The sequence below is a fragment of the Tamandua tetradactyla genome, chromosome 1, assembly GCF_023851605.1.
Source record: "Tamandua tetradactyla isolate mTamTet1 chromosome 1, mTamTet1.pri, whole genome shotgun sequence".
NCBI classification, from domain to species: domain Eukaryota; kingdom Metazoa; phylum Chordata; class Mammalia; order Pilosa; family Myrmecophagidae; genus Tamandua; species Tamandua tetradactyla.
In genome coordinates, this window is record NC_135327.1 from 90,947,865 (window position 1) to 90,962,558 (window position 14,694).

Sequence of the window (14,694 nt, forward strand, 5' to 3'; positions counted from 1 at the left end):
CCATGCTATAGATTCCTAGTGGCCCGAGGAAGCTCTGTTTCTCCACCTCTTTCCATAGCTTTTCCCTGAGCTTAGGGGTGACTCAGCTAGGCTTTATCCTGATGTTTTAAAGATCTAATTGCCACCAAGATCCTCTCTAGAAAAGCTAGTTTTGGTGGAGTGAGTGCGTGTCTAAAAGCTGCTCCTGGCGTCTGCCACTGACCACTTAGTGACCCGGGGACCTGCCAGATCATGAAAGCACAGCATGAGCAGAAAGTGGGTGCTGGGCTTGAAAGCTGAGGATTTGAGGATGGGGATGAGCAGGTGGGGACATTTACAAGTGGGTGGGATGAGGTATGTGCCTGTGTCTCTTCTCTACCTGAATCAGAACTTCATTTTTACAAGAGCGCTGGGTGAGTCCTAGACATTTTGTTGACATTTATAAAGCGCGGCATGTAGCTGTTCCAGGGCAGTGTCAGTGTTTCAGTTTGTTAAAGCTGCTGGAATGCAATATACCAGAAATGGAACGGCTTTTAAAAAGGGAATTTATTAAGTTGCAAATTTATGGTTCTAAGGCCTTAAAAATGTCCAAATTAAGGCACCAACAAGAGGTTACCTTCTCTCAAGAAAGGCTGATGCGTCCGGAACCACTCCCTCAGCTGGGAAGGCACATGGTGGCATCTGCTAGCTTTCTTTCCTCATTTCCTAACGCTTCCCCAGGGGTGTTGTCTTGCTGCATCTCCAAAGATCTCTGGTTACGTGGGCTCTAAAGCTTTTTCCAAAATGATTCCTTCTTAAAGGATTCCAGTAAGCAACCCCACCTTGAATGGGTGGAGACACATCTCATCAAAAGGTACCACCCACAATTGGGTGGGTCCCATTTCCCTGGACATAACACAAAAGCTCCAACCCAGCAATACTGAATGAAGATTAAGGAGCATGGCTTTTCTGAGGTACATGAACAGTTTCAAACCAGTACAGTTGGCAAATTCCAGGGCCCACCACCTCTTCCTCATCCCACACAGAGTACAAGGGAGTCCGAGTGCAGATCCTGCCCTGACACTGGCTACTGGCCCTGAGCGATGTTCTGAACGCTGAGCCTCAGTTGGCAAACACACACTCTCTCTAGGTGTGTGCCAAGCTGACGGTTTCAGTTTACTAAAGCTGCTGGAATGTAATATACCAGAAATGGATTGGCCTTTACCAAAGGGATTTATGAGGCTAGAAATTTATATTACATGAAAATGTCCAAATAAAGGCATCCAAAGAAAAACACCTTGACACTGAAGACCAATGGCACCCCGGTTCCTTTGTCACATGGGAAGGCCCATGGCGATGTCTGCTGGTCCCTTGCTCCAGGGCTCCGTTGCTCTTAGCCTTTTTTCCGGTGGTTTCTCTCTGAGCATCTATGGATCCTTGCTTGCTTCTCCAAGAACACCTCTCTGAGCCTTCTGTGTCCTGCGGGTCTCCTCTCAGCCTCCTTGCCACATCTCTCTCCCTCTGTGTCCTTCACTTGGCTTCGTCTCTCTGCTCTCCATACCAGCTCTGAGCTCTCACTGTTTTCTGCTTTTTTTCTCTCATAGAGGACTCCAGCAAAAGAATTAAGACCCACCTTGAATTGGGTGGGTCACATCTCCATGGAAACACCCTAATCATGAGTCCCACGCAGTGAGAGGTCTGCCTCCACAAGACTGGATTAGAAGGACTTTTGGGGGGTACATAACAGTTTCAAACCAGCCCAGCACAGTGACCATCTGGGAACTTCTGGTTTTCCCCAAAGGGAACAAACGTATTTTGAGGATTTCCTACGAGTAAGGCATTATGGGAGGGGCTTCTACCTGCTTGTTTATTATATACCCACCATTTCATGAGGTGGGAATTATCATCCCTGTTTTACATGGAATAAAAACCAAGACTAAGAGTCCAGTGTCCTGCACGAAGTTACACAGCTGGCAACTGGTGAAGCCCGAGTCCAAGGCTTCTGCCTCTTCTGTGACATGGTCCCAACTCCGCAGGGAACTGATGGGCGTGGGGCCCTCCATGCCCACTGGGGCCCCTTGGTGAAGTATTCGGTGCCGGGGCCTCCTTTGCTTCACCTCTCAGAAACACCAACATCTTGTTTCTTTTTGGGCAGTACGGATTTCAACTGAGATTGTGCTTGTTCCCCCTTTTCCTCATCTCTTCTCCACTCTTTCCCTGGGTTTCCCATTGCCTGCCAGGCTGAAGGGCTAGAGGTGTGATTTGATAGGGCCCAGGGTCCCACCCCACCACCTGGGCCCCTTACAGGGCTGTGGAATGGGGAGGAGGGGTAGGCACAGATGGGGTGAGGAACAGCAACTCCAGCCCCAGTGGGAAAGGAAACACTTTTACTGTGCTTCCTCTACGTTTCTCCGGCATTCAGTGATCTCGTCTGCCCCCTACAACAGTCTTACGAGGGAAGCAGGGCTTAAATCTCAGTCTCATTCCTCTCCTTATTAATGATGACTAGAATCAGAGTATTTTGGAATGGGTCTTTCAGAAGAAATATATTCTAAGTTTAGGTTTCAGACTTATCTTACTACACTAGCATGCCTTTGGGTAGAGGGTGATGTTTTCTATGTCAAAGATGAATCCAGACTATTATTTTCTGGAAGTTAGCTTGAACTACTGAAAAATCAAATCCTCGACTCTAGCTTTCAAAAGGAACAGTTTTATTGTATACGAAGACAAAGAAATCGGACTAGGGTAATGATGGGGGTTTCACTTATTTTTTTTCTACAGCTATGGCTAAAGTTAGAGGATTTGTTAAAATGCACACATAGTTTGTAATTAGAACATCATGGCAGTAAGCGGTTCTTTCTAAAATGTCCAAAGTCTGGCTTGGTCTGGCCTCAGCCTCCTGAGTGCTTTTGCACACTGTGCGTGTGCCAGTGCTTCTCAGGGCTTCCCTCCAAAGGGGCTGTTGGCACTGATCAGGAATGCGCTCTCTGTCTCTCTCTGTCTCTCTCTGTCTGTCTGTCTGTCTCTCTCACCCTCTCTCTATACACACACACACACACACACACACACACACACACACAGATCAATCTATTGTGCAGTCATAATATTAACTCGATCACATTTTTGTCTCTAATAAAAAAGGTTTACAAGGCAAAAATAGGCCTCACCCTTGACGAAATGATCACAGAAATCTGAATCTATGGGTTCCTAATCAGTGCGTTACTGCCCAGTCGTCCTTAGTTACTAAGATTAGCCACCTAGGAAATGCAATGTCAGAATTTAGCCAGCAGGTGGCGATGTTGTATAGGAAGAAAAGCTACGCTCTCGGTCAACAGTCCCCAGGATTGTGAAGCTTGGAGGCCGGCTGGGCTCATTCAGGAGACAAATACTGAGTCTCACTGGCCTCTATGCATCGCCCAAGGGGTGTGCTGTCCAGTAGGAGGCAGGGTCTTCCTGCCTGGGGGACTTCACAGTCGTTTAGGAGAGAATGTGTCCTGATAGATTGGGCAGGGTCATTCATGCTATTCTTGGGAAATAACTTAAATGCAAAATCAAACCCACAGCAAGCTATTCTCTGCCCCTGGGCATACAGTGTTTGAAAATAATTCCCCAAGGCTAGCCTGCACACACTTCCAGTCATCTTGCTACAAGACTCAGAGACTGAGTGTGTTTGCAACACTTGGTTGCCTCTAGTTGTGTAATCACCTCTCCAGTGACCAGACGTGGACTCCTATTTCTCCTGCAGTTTGACCTTTCTAAGGTTTAAGGAGGACAGATAGCCTGACCTAGAGCCCCAGGTCCGGGGAGCAAGAAAAGAACCTCTGGTTCACTGACTACCTACTCATCAGCAGGCATCCTTCCTGGCAAGGATTATTTCATTTAACTCTTACCTCACCATGGTTCAGGGGGAGCTTCAGGGACCAGCAAGGACACAAGGCTCAATATTCAAAATGTCACCCAGGACCAGTAGCCAGTGCCGGGGTGGGATCTGGATTCGGACTCCCTTGTACTCTGTGTGGGATGAGGAGGAGGTGGGCCCTGGAATTTTGCTGATACTGCCCTAGGACACCCACATGCAGCGCTTTTCAAATGTCAAGGATTCACCCGGCACTTGTAAAAAATGAAATTCTGATTCAGGTAGGGCAGGGGATTCTGCATTTCTAATGAGCTCCCAGGTGATCCCAAAGTTGCTGGTTGGGAGGCGAAACTTTTCCACCAAGGCTTTAATCTGCAGAGGTTTCCAAACTTTCTTGATTCTCAGTAATTTTTTTCTTGGGGTCTCTAGGCCAAAGACATTCCTATTCTATTTATTGAGTTTTCATACATGTGCATACATATATAGAATACATATAAATAATAAGCATATATTGAAAAATAATGCATATACTGTTTTAATTTATTCTTAAATCACCACGATTACTTATTAATGGGACATATGAACCAGTGGGTCTTGCACAATTTCTCAAACCTTGGAACAGGATTGGACACTACCACCTTCATGTCCTGTTCACTATTGGCTTTTGGTCACACTTAGTTTTGGTGTGATGGCTTGAAGCTGTATGGACTCCAGAAAAGATCACGTCTTCAAGCTGCTCCATACCTCTGGGTGAAGACCTACTGTGGGTGGGATCTTCGGATTGGGTTATTTCACAAGAGGCCTGCTCCACGTGGGTGTCAATCATCTTACTGGAGTCCTTTATAAGTGGGCTACATGGAAAGAAAGAACAGAAGCTGAGAGATGAGGACACACACATAAGCTGAGAGAGAAAGGCACAGAAGGAAGCTGCTGAAGCCAGACGCTGGAAGAAACAAAATCTGGAAGAGAGACCAGCAGAAGCCATGCGCCTTGTCATCTGTGATGTCCAGGCATCGTCTGATGATGCCTTGATTTGGGCATTTTCAGGGCCTCAGAACTGTGAGCTTGTAAGCTAACAAATCTCCACATTAACAAAAGCTAGTGCATTTGGGGTATATTGCATTTCAGCAACTTAAACAATTTGAAACGCACAGCAACATCTGAAAACCTGGCTTTGAAAAGTTACGACATCATCTCAAGGAATTTATCTCATGTTGAAACTGTGAGATACCTGGAACCAGTCATTGAAATAAAGTTTGACAGAGGTCAAAATATCAAATATTCAAAGTATCCCATGGCACCCCAGGGCATTTGGGTGCACAATCTGGCGACCACAGTTCTAATGCATTCTGATTTATATTAAAGAACAGTGTGGAATAGTGGAGAGAGCTTTGGCCTACGAACCAAGAGACTCTTGCATTACATTACTGTGTGACCTCAGCAGGTTGCCGGGGGCTTGGGGCCCTTTTCTGAATACAGAGGAGACTGTGTTAACTAATCTCATTCAGATGACAATATCTGTGATTCTAATTTGCTCCCCCATGAGACTGAGCTCTCAGAGGAACGAGGCCTGTGTTATTTAGCATTGAACCCCATGGTTGTGTCCTCTTAGTACTTGCACAATAAAGATCTGTGCTATAAATGACATTTGAAAACATATTAATTGATTTCTTAGGGAGAGTTTTTATTACTTTGTTAATATCCAAAACATTTTCATGCATGAAAGAAGCATTTTGGTGGTCAATGTTTTTATGGTAATTTTTTAAAAGAAAGGAGGCCGCATGGCAGAGACGTTTGTGTGATGATATTGCAGAAGGGCAGGATTTTAAATGGCAATGGATGGGGATTCAGAAGCAAAAGGCCTGGATTGCAGTTCTAGAACAAGTGCTTACTAGCTGTGTGAATTTGGAAGAGTCGTTGGACTCTCAGTACTTCAGTTTCTTCATCTGTTTAAAGGGAATCATAGCTGCACTCTGTCTAGGGGGTAATGAAGGGTGCCCAAAAGCATTCCATAGGTGAAAATGCCTTGTCACGAGGAAGACCTGTCACACCCCCCCACCCCAGATTTCTCACTGTCCCCTCGGTATAGAATCAACCAACTGTGTGGAATCTGTTCAGTGAATAACAGTAGTGAGAGGAGATCCCTTCCTATTGGCACTTACAGACTCAGATGTTATCCACGTAAATGGAAAGGAGCCACCAGGAGAAGGCAAGGATGCATTCAATCTCTCCATTTGAGGTAACAAATTAGATATCATAGGTCGATTTATTTCATAAGTAGTCACATGTCCTTTGAGACAGAACACTTCACCCCAATCTAGGAAACCAGAAGAAGGGGATATGGGTAGAATGCCAACTATTCTTCCTTCCTTGGGGCAACCCTATGGAGGGGTTTTCCCTTAGGAATGGAAATTCTATGCCCAGAGCCTGACACATCCCTAAAATGACAGGACCATCTTCCAAGCCTACCTGAATAACGGATGAGTCACTTTCTCCACTCACCTAAATCAGCAGCACCTCCCCACCCGCAAGCCCCAGCCCTCTCTTTAGAGAATCAAATCCAAGAACATCCATCAATTAATTTTAAGGGACTTTGGCTGGGTACCTTTTGTTCCCCCTTGCATTTACAGTGTCCCATTATGGTTATGCCCCTGTTAACTGGTAAACAAAATAGACCAAGCACACATTTTGGGAATGAAGAATTCTTTTTGGATGGTGTCTGTATCCAAAACCTTCAAAACCTTCAAAAATAGCTAAAAGCCAGCTATTTCTCACAGTCTCTTGATGAGAAAAACCAAGTGAGAGAAAAGTCCCGAGAAAGAGGAAATTTCCTAGGAAAATGTCTTAGGAAAATGAAGTACTAAAGTTCCTTCTCTGGCACCGATGCTTGGGCTTCCCGGCTCTGAGCAATGAAGGGGGACATCTGAGTGGGTGTAGGAACATCTGCTTATGCTTCCTCCTGGGGAGGCAATCAATCTTTGTTTAGCTACACTCTTTACCTCAACATTTCTTCTTCCTAGGTGCAAGGCTCATGGTGGAGCAACACTCTGCTTCATCAGATTCACAACTGGAAGTGATGGGGTGCTGGGGAAAGAAACAACGCACCTTAATCACGTGGGGAAAGGCACATGCTCCATCCCCAGCCCTCCATTCTTCCAGAACTGAGGCCAGATCAGGCTCACAGCTGGAGGCTAACTTGGAGGAAAGTTGGCACATCTATCTGGAGTCTTGTGGAAAACAATTTCTGGAAATATTTTACCTTCTTATTGAGAAGTGTTATCAACTGTTTTGTTTTTGTTTTCTCCCCAAATGCCCTGAGTTGTATTAGGAGGTGAATTCAAGCCTGGGGTTGGTTGGGGATCCTGAGAAGAGCTAAGCTAAGCTGACCCAGTGGTGCTCAGCTCCCCTTTCTCATCTGCAAGCATCCTGCTAGGTGCTGTGAGCTTTCCCACACTGCTCAGGGGCAGTTCCAGGTTGGAGGTGTCACAAAGTTGGAGGTGTAACAAATGAGTCTGCAGGGAGTGGTGGCCTCTGATTTCCCTGCTTGCTTCCCTTAGGATTTGACTCTCAATCCGTTCCCTACCATGCAGCCCGGGTGAGCTTTCTGAAACACATATCACATCATAATGTACACATTCTTTTCTGTAATACCATCCAATGGCTTCCCATTGATGGGCAGATACATTTCAATTTCCTGTGCATGGAGACTGCAAGGCCTTCCATGATTTGCCTAACTGTAATTTGTTTAGTTTAATTTCCCGACAGTCACCTCCTTCATCTTCCTTCCATTTTCTGATCTTCCAGTTCATCTAGAATCTGAATGCCCATGCTAATTTTAGTTCTCTTTTATTTGTTGCTTCCTCTCTCTGCAGTGTCTTTCCCTCTTTCATCCATTTAATGAACTTTATTCACCCTTAAAAATGTTTCTCATGTGTCAACTCATCTTTAAGCTTTTCTTTCTGGTCTACTTGCTTCCTTCCAAACAAAATAAATCTCACCCTCACCTGTGTGACCTCTGTACCTGGAATACATATTTATTGGTACATTTATTATTTATATAATATATAAATAAGGCCTGCCTTCCTTGCTTACCAAGGAGAGAAACTATTCAGTCTCTATATTTGCGATAGCTAATAAAGTACTTGGCACAGAGTAGGCATTCAGTCTTCAATTTAAAAAATTTAAAAAGAGTACTTTGTTAATATTTATTTAACCAAGTTGACCAGGAAGCCCAATATTTCTTTCCCACACTGCTCAGGGGTAGTTTCAAGTTGGAGGTGTCACAAACGAGTCTGCAGCTTGGAGAGTAGGGAGGCTAGAGTGTGACAGATGCAGATAAGATGTGAAGGGTGGCTATGCCGGCACTGTGGAGGTAGGAGGGGCGTTATCTGGAAGCCTGATGAAGGGACAGAGGAGAAGGTGGAGTAAAAGGAGGAGGAACTGAATACAAGGCCTGAGATTGGAGGTCTGCTGTGCTGAAAGGCTGTGTGTGAGTTTGCACAGCCCAGTCCTCTACTGGTGAACTGCCTAATTAGTGGAAACAAGGCCACAGAGGCTGGGGGAAAGTGCTGGGGAAGGGAGGTGAATGAAGATTGAATTAATGACCATAGGAAACAGGGAATTTATGGCATGATCCTGATTAATTGTCACATCAACTTGACAATGCAGGTATAATCAAATACTTTTTATAGATGAAGACCCTGAAGCTAAGCGAGGTTAAGCAACTTGCCACAGAACACTTAGCTAGCAAAGGACTGAGCTGTTATTTGTACCCCATGGGCCTAGTTCCAAAGCTCCCCATTGTATCATGTCCTCCCTAGATGCATATCTGTGCTCTAAATTATGTTTTCATGCGTTGTTTACAGAAGGGTCCTGAGGACAATTAAAAGTTTTTTGCTTCCCAAAGTGGTATCAATCAGAAGTACTTCTCATGTATGTATGGGACCTGAATTTAAGAATCTCCCAAGATCCTTTGCCAGCCCCAACTCCCAAGATCCTTTGCCAGCCCCAACTCCCAAGATCCTTTGTCAGCTCCGACTCCCAAGATCCTCTGCCAGCCCCAACTCCCAAGATCCTTTGCCAACCTCAGTTAACTGGTCTTGTTCTCCTTACCAGGCTGAGCCTCCGGTCAACGTTTCCGGCAGGGATGATTTAGGTTGTACCCCTGCCTGTCTCAGTGTCCTTGCCATGAGTAGCTCTACCTTTAGGAGGTGTGCACCTTCTGGACACTTTTACATTTAGCATCACCAGGTACCCCTAAAGCTAACCTTATTGTTATGGTTAATTTTTTGTTTGTTTGTTGTGGTTAAATTTTAAAAGGTCAATGCACACAGGTAAAAATACTCAAAAATGCAAAATGTATTTTATCTTTTCTCTCAGCTAGGTCATCATCTATTGCCTACTCTGTTCGGGCTTGGGGTATATCAAGATTTAGGGTTCTTATAAAACCTGTGATTATTAGTAGTACAAAATCTTTGATAGGAGTAAATGTAATCCATTCAACCTAAGCTAATCCCAGACCTCCCTGGTTCCCTGGGAAGGTTTCCTGGGCAGCCATTTATGAGAAATTCCCATGTAGAAGATTACCTTTGTCTCTAGAAGGTAGAAAGAAATATTAACGTTTACTGAAGAGCTTCTAGTGTTTATTTTGTGCCTTCTTTAGGCCAGGCTATACTAGAAATGTTTACATATTACATTTAATATTCACAACAGCCTAGGAAAATCTGTATTTATCATTTATTTTTTCTAAGGAATTTTCCAAAGAGGTAATATCCTGGCCTAGGACTAAACCCCAAGCAATGGGGTGGAGCTGAAAACCAAATTAGATCAACACTCTTCCAAAGCATAATATCAAGACTCTATGCCAGAAAATTTCTTCATCAAAAATATAGAATATATTTCTTAGTTTCCATTCTTCCTTGTTTTCATTAAGATGTCTTAATGTCTGAAATATCCTCGTTCTTCTCCTTTCTCTCATTCTTTGTCAAATGAATCACACCAAGTTCAAGTTTTGCCTCCTCTATGAATTCTTCTAAGACCTCCCTGATAGCACTTACCCCCCCTCCAGAATTCTGGGTCTTCTAAGTCCCAGAATTGTTCTTTATTTAAAGCTGAGCATAGTGTGTCATCCACATTTGCATGGGGGCCTCTTCCAGGGTGGTGTGAGCTCAGGGAGGGCTGGTATGGAGCCTTATAATATCTCTGTACCCACAGTGCCTAAAAGCAGTGGCTGATCCATTAAAACCTGAGGAAGGGGCGAATGAATACATATATGAATTGCAGAACGTAACAGCAGGCTATGAAACAACTTCCAAAATAATACCAGAGCCAGATAAGACAAATGCTGAGTTTCTCAGAATGGGGATTTGGTTGGCCTGGAGTGACTCTTTTTAGCCAACTGGAGAAACAGGCTTGAGGCCCTCCTGGGGCTGCTGGAGTGTACCTTAGGGAGGCCTTGTTGCCTTCTCAAGTTCTGGCTTGTTTTCTGTCCCAGAGGAGAGATGGCAGCTCCAGGCTGTCTTGGGCCAACTCACCTGAGGATTGGTGCCTAAATGGCCTATGCACCTAAAGCACTTATAAAAGAAATGTTATCAAGTGCCAGACAGGTTCCAGAGAACCTTGGTTTGATTGATGACTGCTTGTGGATTTTACCTTGGTGTTGGGCCCCTGCAATTTCTGTAATTATGGATTAGGCATAAATGGACACATCATGAACATTTTTATTTTATTTGTTGATTATATGTATACATCTCCACTTATAGTCTGAAAAAATAAAAGAAAGCTGCATTTAGAGTCAAGAAACCTGTGTTTTGAATCTATTCTTAGCTAGTTATTGAAGTTTGGGAGAGTCACTTTCCATCTCTGTTTCTCAGTTTTCTTCTCTGTAAAATGAAGATTGATATTATGCATCAAGGACTTTAAAAATATTGATGCTGTCTCAGGAATTCTGCTTCTATGAATCTTACCTGAGGGACTAACCAGAATATTGATAGAAAGGTTTATGCACCAAAGTGGTGTGTGCACTAAAGTGTGTGCACAGTATTATTTGCAATATGGAGAACTTGAAAAAGAGTGGAAGGTCTAACATTAGCAGTAAATGAAATACGATACCTTCATTGAATGGAATATAATGCAGCCATTACAAAAGAGAATCGAGCACATGTAAGATAGTAGAATTGAATGCTTGTAATATATCATATCAATGCTCTCCAGCAAAAAACTCACCAGTAACACATTTGTGGTTGAACGAGTTAGGTTTATTACATATTGTAGTGAGAGAATACACCCTGGGGAATTGTGGGGTGTCTCAGTAAGAAGGTGTTAGAAAGGTCTTATTATAGGATTTGTGCTAGATGATTTGGAGAGGGTTTTAGGATTGAACACTGGATTGGATGCTGTGAAGAAGTGAGGGAATTATACAGCTGGGTATCTTAATAAATCTTTTCTGAAGAAGGGAAGACTAGAAGACAGAAGCAAAATATGCAATTGGGATTCGCCCCGCCCCGGGGTCCTGGGTCCCTGGGGCCTGCGGGGCCCACTGCAGACCCCGCGGGTGGGCGGGGGGCTGCCTCGCCGCCGGGACCCGGGCCCGCCGCGAGAGGGGCAGCGGCGGGTGATGGCAGGCGGGAGCCCGGCGGGAATGCGCGAGGAGAGCCGCTTTCTGTCCTGGTAACTTAAGATTAAAATTAATTTGGTTGCTGATGGTTCTGAACAAAACAACCCTTATATTTGAGGTGTGCCATTATATGCCATTTTGAAGACTGAGAATGGAGTTTTATGCTTGAGGATGAAGGAAATTTTTGGAAAAGTCTGTCTTTTATGTTGCAGAGAAATGTGAATCCTGAGACTGAATTCTAAAGGGCCTGTACAAAATAATAGACGCTGGTGGAAGCATTTTCACACAATCAGCTTGAAGAGTCTCAAATGGACCCTACCACTGAGAAATCAAGATGGCAGTCTACTATGGGGAATTGAGGAAAATGGATTAATACACGAGTGCCGTGACAATATACAACCATAACCATGACAGGGTTCTTTTAACATGGATTCCATGAAATGAAGACAATAGGTTTCTTACCCAACACAAATGGACAGTGGATTTGACTTTGTAAAGACTTCTTGTATCATTAAAACCTAAGTACATTTTTGACATTTGGAGATGAAAGATGGCATGTTAATATAGATGATAGTTTGTATGCTTGGAATTTCTTGCAGTTAACTTGTATGAGTATGACCTTATGGAATGTTAACTTCAATAAAATTTCTAACATTTTGAAAAAAAAAATATGCAATTGGTTAAGAAACAATAGTCATTCGTATTAGCCAGGATGGGGGCTGTTTTGATTGGTCATTTTGTGGTTTTGACAATGTACAAGTTTTCTCTGGGATCAGACATGATTATGGAGTGGTTTTGTTTTTGTCTTGCTCCATCATGGTCACAGAATGGCCTTGCCCCACATTGTTCTTCTGTGAAATTGTTTATGTTCAGCAGGAGAGCACCAAGGCCAACTGTGAGTACCAGGCCAGCCCTCCAATATCATGGCTGCTTTTCTCTCTCTCAATTGGTCTTTTTAAAAGCACTATACAAAACTAAATCTATAAAATAAGATACGAGTATTATTTTTAATTTTGAAAAGGCTATATGAAAAGAAATATACTGCATGTGCACCATAATCAATGAGGTGGGAATAAACATATTTTTTCTAGTTTTTAATTTTCTTCCTACATTTCAGGATTTCTTGCTCTCCTTTTTTAGAGTCAGAGGCTTCTTCTCTAAGAGGAAATAAACTATAAATGACAGTTAGATATAATTGTAAATCTAGTAAAAACTTCTATTTATAATGAATTGAACTTGATAATCTCCAGTCCCTTTTGAAAAAAGTAACTTTTTATTTTGATATAATTATACATTTGCATGCAGTTGTAAGAATAACTACAGTACATTATCACACCAAGGAACTGACATTGATGCAATCCAGTCCCTCTGACTTCAACATTCAAAGATTCAAGATTTCTTTACTCCTAATGGACAGTTTTCAGAATGAGTGGACAGAGCAATGACCTAGCATTTATTAATTAAGTAGATAAGCATCACCAGCCCAGGATCTATGCTTGACGCGAGCTCAAGAAGCTCTCCATTGTAAGGAGGGAGCAGTTTAGCTGCCACAAATTCACCCAGAAAGTCAGTAGGATCTCAAAATTTTGGATAGACCTTTGCCAGAAGATGGAATCAAATCCTGGTGTGAAAACTCATCTGTACAGCCAGTGTCACTCTTATTTTCCTTTATGATGACTGATGAAAACATCAGTATAGAATGAGTTCCCTATGCAGCTATCGCAGCTGTTGATGGCCAGGAGATGGGGTATTGTAGGTAGTGGCACAAAAGCAGACTTTTGAGGTTCTGAAGAGATGAATGATACACAAAGCATCTGGGAAATGCAGTGATGGTGACAAGTCTTACCTCTTTTCACACAAACTAGCCTGTGCTAGGTCCTGGGAGGATACAAAGGAAGTCAGAGAAATTTTAAATGTTAACTGTGTGCCCTGTTCTTTATGTAGTGCAGCTCATTTAATAGGATGCTTAAAATGGTATTCTCCTGTCTCAGTTTTGACTGAGCTCCATAAGTTAAATACAGAAACACTGAGTATCGTGTACCATTGCATTCTAAGGTACAAATTCTCCAATATAGAACTTTCAAAGGGGATGGTTTTGCAACTCTTAGCTTATCATCCACCTTATGGGTATTTTAAAGGGCAAAATGGGAGGAGGCCATGAAGGAAAGTCCTTGGAGAAATCTGTTGGGGGAGAGAAAAAAGCTTTTTTTTTTGAAAAAAGCTTTTCGTAGTGATATTGTCCTCTCTCGACTTGGCAGATGTTTAAAGCTGCTCTTTCTATCATGAGATACTTTATCAAGTTTCTAAGAGGTTTTACTACTGGAAGCTTCCAATCATAATCCTCATTAACAGTGAGAGACTGAAGCTATGGTGCCCTGGGCAGTGACCAAGCAAGCAGCCTTGTAAGGACCATGCCTTACCCCTGTATGGGTGGCAACGGGGAGGGAGACATTTGATTGGGTGTCTTATTGAAAATTTGACTAATATTAGATAAACATTTTAGTAGTGAAAAGTCAGTCTTAATTACCATATTGAAACTTTTTGTAACAGAAGTGACTGCAAAGCTATGGCATCTTTCCAAGGTGCCATCAAGTGGAACAGGACATAGAGAAGGCAGTGCACTGTTGAAAGCAGAGATAGAACAAATATAGTTGTTTTGAAATGAGCCATTGGGTTTATACTCTTAATTAAGCTGGTTACATTTGGAAAAGTAAATAGTAATAAGATGGTAATCTAGTGTGGGATTTTGGCTCCCTCTCCTGAACCTGACATTGAAGATGCCATGAAAGTGAGAAGGAGGTTGAAGGATCTGAGAAAACAATGCGAACGTGGTGAGAACCCCTTAGAGAGACTGCAGTGGTGAGAGCTGGGTTAGTGTGTGGGCATGTGAATACATTTGGGGCGTGGGAATGGAGGTGGAGAGATGCAGCCCAGAGCAAGAGGGGCCAGGATGCTCTCTGAAAGCAAATAAACTAAGGAAAAGCTTTAAAATCATGTCCCTGTTTTCTCCCATCTCTTATTGTCCTATGCAAATAATTACTTATTCTGTGACCACTTTGTGGCAAAGAAAAGCAGCAGGAGCTAAAATGGTGGAGAAACATGAGGGTCATGTTCAGGTCTGGCGAGGGTGGGGAGCAGGTGGTATAGACGAACCTACCCCTGAGTGCTGCTCCTTTCCCAGGTGTGTCCACCCATCCTGACAGCTGGCTCATCACAAATGGAGATAAAGGGAGTTTCCCTGAGGCACGTAGTCAGTTGTGGAGGA

General features: G+C 43.3%; 1 long non-coding RNA gene across 1 annotated transcript; it reads left to right on the forward strand.

Annotated features, from left to right (window-relative positions):
* The first annotated feature begins 8,853 nt into the window (after positions 1-8,853).
* Positions 8,854-11,963, forward strand: LOC143650088 (uncharacterized). The gene is made up of 2 exons (XR_013159356.1): positions 8,854-9,064; positions 11,642-11,963. It is a non-coding gene; the product is annotated as an uncharacterized LOC143650088 (long non-coding RNA).
* Positions 11,964-14,694: the final 2,731 nt, after the last annotated feature.